Raw genomic sequence first — 7,038 nt, forward strand, 5'->3', positions numbered from 1 at the left:
TTATCTGGGGGTATAGTTAGCATTTTGAACCCACAGTTTTTTTGCAAAATTTATTTGAATTAGTATGTGAAGATGAAAATCTACTTTTTTCTGAAAAAACTTAAAAGAGAAAAAAACACCCCAACATATGTAAAGCAATTTCTTCTGATTATAGCAATATCCCATTTGTGGTAAATAAACTGCTGTTTGGACCCACAGCAGGACTCAGAAGGGAAGGAGCACCATTTGGATTTTGAAATTCAGATTTTGCTGGAATAGTTTTCAGTGCCGTGTCGCGTTTGCAATGCACTGGAGGGAACAAAATAGTGGAAACCCCCGAAAAGTGACCCCATTTTGGAAACTAAAATCAAGGAATTTTTCTAGGGGTGAAGTTAGCATTTTGACCCCACAGTTGTTTTGCTGAATTCATTGAAATTATTCTGTAAAGGTAAAAATCTACTTTTTTTTTCTTGAAAAAAGGTAGCCATTTTTAATTTTTACAAGGAATAAAGGAGAAAAAGCACCACAACATTTGTAAAACAATTTCTCCAGATTACGGAAATATGCCATATGTGGTAATAAACTGCTGTTTGGACCCACAGCAGGGCTTAGAAGGGAAGGAGCGCTATTTGGCTTTTGGAGCTCAAATTTAGCTGAAATGGTTTTCGGGTGCCATGTCGCATTTGCAAAGCCCCTGAGAGGCTAAAACAGTGGAAACCCCCCAAAAGTGACTCCCATTTTGGAAATTACACCACTTAAAGAATCTATCTAGTGGCATAGTGAGCATTTAGACCCCACAAGTCTTTTGCAGGATTTATTAGAATTAGGCCGTGAAAATGAATATCAACATTTCTTCCACTAAAATGTTGCATTTTTTCAATTTCACAAAGGATAAAGGAGAAAAAAGCCGCCCAATATTTGTAAAGCAATTTCTCCCAACTATGGCTATACCCCACATGTGGTCATAAATGTTTTTTCATTAGAAAGTAATTAACCCTTTCCGGACTGAACCATTTTTTTCTTTTCCTTTTTAGTTTTTCCCTCCCCGCTTTCCAAGAGCCATAACTTTTTTATTTTTCCGTCAATAGAGAGGTATGAGGGCTTATTTATTGAGGGACGAGCGGTCGTTTTTATTGGTACCATTTTTTGGTACATACAACTTTTTGAGCACTTTTTATTACATTTTTTGGTAGAGCCAAGGTGACCAAAAAACAGCGATTTTGCAGTTTTAAATTCTTTATTTTTCACATGAGCCCGCTCCATACATCACCCCCCCCACACACTACGACATGCTATGTCGTGGTGTGCGAAGGGGTTAATGTGCAGCAGATGGTGCAGAGTGAAAATTAAAATTTTCCACTGATATGCCATTTCAGTGCACTCCATGTTTTTGCCACTGAAGACAAATACCTCATAAAATATTAACCGGGTGCTCCCGGGTATGGTGATGCCATTTCAGTGGACATAAACTGCTGTTTGGGCACGCTGTAGGGCTCAGAAGGGAGGGAGCGACATTTGGCGTGGAGATTTAGCTTGTTAGTTCTGTTTGGCGTTTTACTGGTATTTCAGTTTATAATGTAGGGGCATATGTAATCTGCGCCGAGAACATCAGGGTATATGTGAGCTGTGCGGAGTACATCAGGGCATATGTAATCTGCGCGGAGAACATCAGGGCATAATAAGAGGGTATAATAATGGGGTAAACAAATAATAATCCGCAGATATGTGGCCGGTGTCGCACTGATAAATGGCACCCAATCTTATCCGCTTTTGGAACACTAAACATTTTGCATCGCCATATTCTGAGAGCCAGAACTTTTTTATTTTTTCTCCACCGGAGCTGTGTGAGGGTTTATTCTTTGCGGGATAATCTGCAGTTTTCATTGGTACTATTTTGGGGTACCAGAAATTTTTTTGATCACTTTTTATTCCATTTTTTGGCAAGGAAGGTGACCAAAAACCATAAATTCTGACAAAGTTTTTTATTCTTTTTTTTTATGGCCGTCACCCTAGGCTATAAATGACCATTTTACTTTATTCTGCGGGTCGATACGATTACGGCGATACCAGATGTATATAATTTTTTTATGTTTTGCAGCGTTTGTGCAATAAAATCACTTATTTATAAAATAAATTATTTTTTGTGTTACCATATTCTGAGAGCGATAATTTTTTTATTTTTCAGTCAAAAAAGCTGTGTAAGGGCTTGTTTTTTGCGGGACGGGTTGTAGTTTGTATTGGTACCATTTTGGCGTACAATGCGACTTTTTGATCACTTTTTATTGTATATTTTGGGAGGGGTGGTGACCAAAAACATTGTGATTCTGGCATTGTTTTTAGTTTATTTTTTTTGCGGTGTTCATCGTGCGGGAAAAATAATATTACAGTTTTATAGCTGGGGTCGTTACGAACGCGGTGATATCAAATATGTGTACTTTTTTTAACGTGTTCATTTTTTTCCTATAATAAAAGACTTATTATAGGAAAAAAAGCAGTTCTTGTTTGTCACTTATAACTTTTATTTTTACACATTTAAAAACATTTTGATTATCTTTTTTTTTACTTTTCTTACTTGTCCCACTAGGGGACACTTAGATTTGCAGCTCTGATCGCTGCTGGAATACATTACACTACCTACGTAGTGTAATGTGTTCCAACTGTCATTGTGACATGACAGTCACACTGACAGGAAGCCTCGGAGGACTGGCCGGAGGCTGCTCCTCCGAGGCTTCCGTACATGGCAGCCCGGAGGCCATTGTCTGGCCTCTGGTTGCAGTGATAAGGATCGCCAGCCCCCGCAAATGCATGTGGGGGGCTGCCGATCTGCTCTAAACCTCTTCAATGTGGCGATTGCAATCGACTACCGCATCGAAGGGGTTAATTGCCAATTTCAGCGGCGACATGCCGCTGAACGGCAAGGGGGAGAGCAGGGCAGACACCCTGCACAGTTAACCGCCGCTGCTGTGAACCGCCGCGCGGCGCTAAACTGTTAAAGCGTGGACGTAACTTCACACCCAGGTGCGCGAAGTTACTGCTCACCTGGGCGTTCATGTATGCCAAGGTGCGGGAAGGGGTTAAAGGATATCAAATAACTAATTGATTAACAATAATTTTGTATTGTATCAAATTTGAAAGTAATGCGGCCCGTCAACTTCCCATTTTTTCTATATGTGGCCCACTTACCAAGCCGAGTTTGAGACTCCTGGGCTAGGCGATATGTGCTGACCACTACTGGTAGAGTTAAAACCAGCGTAGATAGTGCCACACTCAGTGCCCCTTATAGATGGTGCTCCACACTGTCCCAGTAGATAGTGCCACACACTGCTACCTGTAGATAATGCCACATGGCCCCCTGTAGATAATACCACACACTGCTCCCTGTAGATAATGCCACATGGCCCCCCTGTAGATAATGCCACATGGCCCCCCTGTAGATATTGCCAGACAGCACTCCCTGAAGATATTGCCACACACTTCTCCTTGTAGTTATTGTCACACACTGCTCCCTGTAGATAATTCCACAGTGCCCCCTATAGATCGTGCCACAGTGCCCTCAGTAGATGGTCAATAGTTAATCTATATATTCATTCTCCCCGGGCACAGAGGATTTCACTCGAGGGATAGCAGCAGGTGGCAGCCGACACCTAGAGAAAGACCATCACTGATATCAATGCAGAGCAGAAGCTTTGTGCCTATACTTGCACAACAAAACTAGGTGAGTAAACCAGCTCACTATGCACTGTCTATCTATATACCTTCAAAACAGTAGAGGAGCAACGTTTTCCTCTTCTCTTCCATTTTTTTTTCCTTTCACATCTTACTCTGTAGATAGTGCCACACAGCGCCCTGTAGATAGTGCCACACAGCCCCCTTGCAGATAGTGCCACACAGCCTCCTTGTAGATAGTGCCACACAGCCCCCTTGTAGATAGTGCCACACAGCCCCCTTGTAGATAGTGCCACACAGCCCCTTTGTAGATAGTGCCACACAGCCCTCTTGTAGATGATGCCACACAGCCCCGTTGTAGATAGTGCCACACAGCCCCCCTATAGATAGTGCCACACAGCCCCCTGTAGATAGAGCCACACAGACCCCCCTGTAGATAGATCCACACAACCCTCCCTGTAGATGATGCCACACAGCTCTCCTGTAGATTATGCCACACAGCCCCCCCTGTAGATGCCACACTTTGGCCGGGGATTCCTCTGCTGGAAGAGCCCCTGACGTCACCGGATCCTCCTGGATCGGAATGTGATGTCAGGGGCAACCCCAGAGCAGCAGTCCCGGACAGAGCGCTACTAGCATTCTGCCTGGGACACTGCTCTGCTCCTGACATCACTGCCCATATATGGACAGTGATGTCAGGGGCTTCCCAGAGCAGGAGTCGGAGCACTCTGCTCTGGGTCTCTTTCTCTGGGGAAGCCCCTGACATCACTGTCCATACATGGACAGTGAAGTCAGGGGCTCCGTTTATGAGCTGAATCCGAGGCAGAGCATAGTCAATGCTCTGGCCAGTGATTCCGCTGCAGGAGGTGCCCTGCCCGGACGTCACTGCCCTTATATGGACAGTGAAGCAGGGGCTCCGTCTATGAGTGGAATCCCCGGCCAGGGTATGGGCAACTCTTTGGCTGAGGATTTCGGCGCTCCAGGTGGAGTGAATGGCAGAGCAAGAAGCGGATAGTTTCCTGCTCTGACATAGTATTCAATAGTATCTGTGTCCTGAGTACGCAGATACAATGGAATGTAGCAGTTGCCGATACTTGTCCCGGGACAGTAATTTGCCGGGACTGTCTCTGTTAATTCGCGATAGTCCCGGCAAATTCGGGACTGTTGGCAAGTATGCCTGCAGGTTTGCTGGTCTTCCTCACTACTTACATCACATCCACATATTTTATAGTGATCTCCAAAAATCAGTACAAGTTGGTTTAGCCCCCTCAATACGGGCCGGATGCCAATCCCGGTCAGCTGCACTGCATATGGCGCCTACAACTACCAGCATGCATTGCGGAATAACCTACAACTAGAATACAGTAGAGATGACGGAGCCAGGACGCCCCGAGAATCGCCGGTGATTGTAGCGCAGTGTAACGATCTGACCTGTGAAGGCCTGAGATCCACGGGAACTCCAAGCACTCAGCGTTTACCCGGCCTCCTGTCTATTTCCTGACCGAAAGATCTGACAGGATGCATGCTGGGAAACGTAGTTTCAAATGACAGGGAGTATTTATTGGGTGACATCTACAGCTTAATAGCTACATGTACGCATGATGGAATAGGAAAGCAGAGGATTTATCCATAATGAGTAATGTGGTTGCAACTTGCTGCTTTTATTTTCATATAGGCATCAGAAAAAATAGCAGGAAGGGGTTGGGGGCCCGAATTCAACTTCTGGAGCCCAGACCTCACCTGACCCTCTAGGAGAGGTGGCTGCGCATGCTCTAAGGGCATATTCACACATTCCGTATCCGGATTCCGTGCTTAAAACCTGACACAATCTGCTAACATTATGCATGTCAAAGGGATATTTTATACCTTTTCACATGCCTAGGCAAAAATCTGCATTCAATAGTGAACAGGCTGCGTATTTTAAAATTTGCAGCACGTTTAGGCTATGTTCACACGGAGTATTTTGGGGGAGGAATATCTGCCTCAAAATTCCGTTTGGAACTTTGAGGCAGATATTCCTCTCCCTGCACGCCGATTTTCGCGGCAATTATCGCGCCGTTTTTCGCCCGCGGCCATTGAGCGCCGCGGGCATAAAACAGCGAGAAATACGCTTTCTCCTGCCTCCCATTGAAGTCAATGGGAGGTCGGAGGCGGAAGTGCCCGAAGATAGCATGTCACTTCTTTTTCCCGCGAGGCAGTTTTACTGCTCGCGGGAAAAAGACGCCGACGCCTCCCATTGAAATCAATGGGAGGCGTTCTCGGGCCGTTTCTGCCGAGTTTTGCGACGCGGTTTCCGCGTCAAAAAACTCTGCAAAATACCCCGTGTGAACATAGCCTTATTATTTCCGCGGATTCCACACTGAAAGGCCACAGATTATCTCCATTGAATTACAATGCAGGGCTGATTGGTTGTCCAATACGCGACAGAAATACAAGTGTCAGCTGCGGATTTCTGCAAAGGATCTTTTTTTAAAAATACACGTTGGATTTGCCAAAGGCAAATCCATGATGTGTGAACATGGCCTAGGGGAGTTATGAAGACAGCCTAGTCAGTGACCCCCTAAGGGTATGTGCACACGATGAGAGGCTTTTACATCTGAAAAGACAGACTTTTTTCAGGAGAAAACAGCTGCCTCGTTTCAGACGTAAATGCTGCTCCTCGTATTATGTGAGGCGTCTTTGACGCCCGTAATCTTGAGCTGCTCTTCATTGACTTCAATGAAGAATGGCTCAAATTACGTTGCAAAGAAGTGTCCTGCACTTCTTTGCCAAGGCAGTCAATTTACGCGTCGTGTGTAAATGACAGGTCGTCTGCACAGTACGTCGGCAAACCCATTCAAATGAATGGGCAGATGTTTGCCGACGTATTGTAGCCCTATTTTCAGGCGTAAAACGAGGCATAATACGCCTCGTTTACGTCTGAAAATAGGTTGTGTGAACCCAGCCTTAAGCTCTATTCACACTGCTCCCATCACATATGCCCCACTTATCCATAGTGCCCATTTGACCAGACAAATTTCAGTGTCCTTTTGGCATACATCCGGAAGGTAGTCGACTACATAATATAGAGGCATCCAGTAACAAAGTGGGAAGTATCTCTTTTAGGGTCTTAAGCTTCTTATTATGCCCTGATGTACACCACCAATAGTAAATATAACAAAAGGGGGATATTAAAGGAAAAAGAAGGGCATATTCGTAGGCAGCGATCGACCAGCGAGAGAACAGCCTTTCAGTGGCGGTGCTAGACGCTGCTTTCACTGAACCATTGATGTGCACATCAGCTGTGCGAACTCACAGCTGAATAATAGCACATCCGTTCACAGCGTTTGAATAGCGCTTGAGCGGCAAGTCAGAACTTGGCTCTCAGATATAACGGCAGACTTGCCGTTTCAG

General features: G+C 45.0%; 1 protein-coding gene across 5 annotated transcripts in view; it reads right to left on the bottom strand.

The window, feature by feature from the left end:
* TRPT1 (tRNA phosphotransferase 1) overlaps window positions 1–5,407 on the bottom strand; it is a 190,781-nt gene extending 185,374 nt beyond the window's left edge. The window contains exon 1 of one of the 5 annotated variants that reach the window (XM_075837251.1): window positions 5,386–5,407. The gene's annotated coding sequence lies outside the window, so the exon portion shown is untranslated. The other 4 variants (XM_075837248.1, XM_075837252.1, XM_075837249.1 and 1 more) reach the window with 4 other exon arrangements.
* Window positions 5,408–7,038: the final 1,631 nt, after the last annotated feature.

This window comes from Rhinoderma darwinii, chromosome 9 (assembly GCF_050947455.1).
Source record: "Rhinoderma darwinii isolate aRhiDar2 chromosome 9, aRhiDar2.hap1, whole genome shotgun sequence".
NCBI classification, from domain to species: domain Eukaryota; kingdom Metazoa; phylum Chordata; class Amphibia; order Anura; family Rhinodermatidae; genus Rhinoderma; species Rhinoderma darwinii.